At 47.0% G+C, this 794-nt stretch overlaps 1 non-coding gene across 1 annotated transcript; it reads right to left on the bottom strand.

Annotated features, from left to right (window-relative positions):
- Window positions 1–343: 343 nt before the first annotated feature.
- Window positions 344–450, bottom strand: LOC115938119 (U6 spliceosomal RNA). The gene has a single exon (XR_004073315.1). It is a non-coding gene; the product is annotated as a U6 spliceosomal RNA (small nuclear RNA).
- Between the last annotated feature and the right edge of the window lie 344 nt (window positions 451–794).

Raw genomic sequence — 794 nt, 5'->3', positions numbered from 1 at the left:
CATCAAAAACTAATGATGTTATGTATGGTGATTAACATAACATAATAAAATAGAATACTGCCCAGCCTAAAAAAAAGGAGCAGTTTTAGGTTCACAGCAAAATTGAGCAGAAGGTGCAGAGATTTCCCAAATACCCCACCCACCCCCAACACCCCCCACCACGGTGGTACTGTTCTTACCGACACATCGTTATCATCCCAAGTCCAGAGTTGACATTACGGTCCACTCCTGGTGGTGTACATCCTATGGGTTTGGACAAATGTGTAATGACATGTATCCAATATTATGGTTTCATAGAGTATTTCATTACCTTAAATCTCCTCTGTGTTTCAACCTAGTCACAAAAAAGAGGAGATGCTTCCTGAAAGTGCATGTCATCCTTGTCCAGGGGCCATGCTGATCTCCTCTATATGCTTATAGCTTCAATGTATGTGCTGCCGAGGAGGGCACTGTACGTCTCAAGAGGCAAAATCCAAAAGGCTCTCCCTTGTGGAAATCATCCCTCAGGGACGGGAGGGCTGCAGAGCTGGTTCGCGTCAGGTTTGCGTTGCCCTGCTCCGCATCACCACCACTTTGCCCTGGTGGGGAAACCAATCTCCACCCTCTACCTGAATCGGTGGAGGACTCAGGGCTCTGGCAGCAATTTCTGCATTGGCCATTGCACGGATGCGCCAATCTTACTCTACGGAGGGCAGGTGCGTTGCTTTTCTAATAAAATGTTCATCTCTGTGGCTCCAGTTCCAGGCAGACAATGAGCACCCCATTAATGTTTGTTGTGTTGAACTGAACAGACT

The sequence above is a fragment of the Leptonychotes weddellii genome, unplaced genomic scaffold (assembly GCF_054177405.1).
Source record: "Leptonychotes weddellii isolate Sample4059 unplaced genomic scaffold, ASM5417740v2 HiC_scaffold_30279, whole genome shotgun sequence".
Lineage (NCBI taxonomy): Eukaryota > Metazoa > Chordata > Mammalia > Carnivora > Phocidae > Leptonychotes > Leptonychotes weddellii.
The sequence above is the reverse complement of the archived record's forward strand: the minus strand, read 5'-3'. Positions and strand labels throughout refer to the sequence as shown.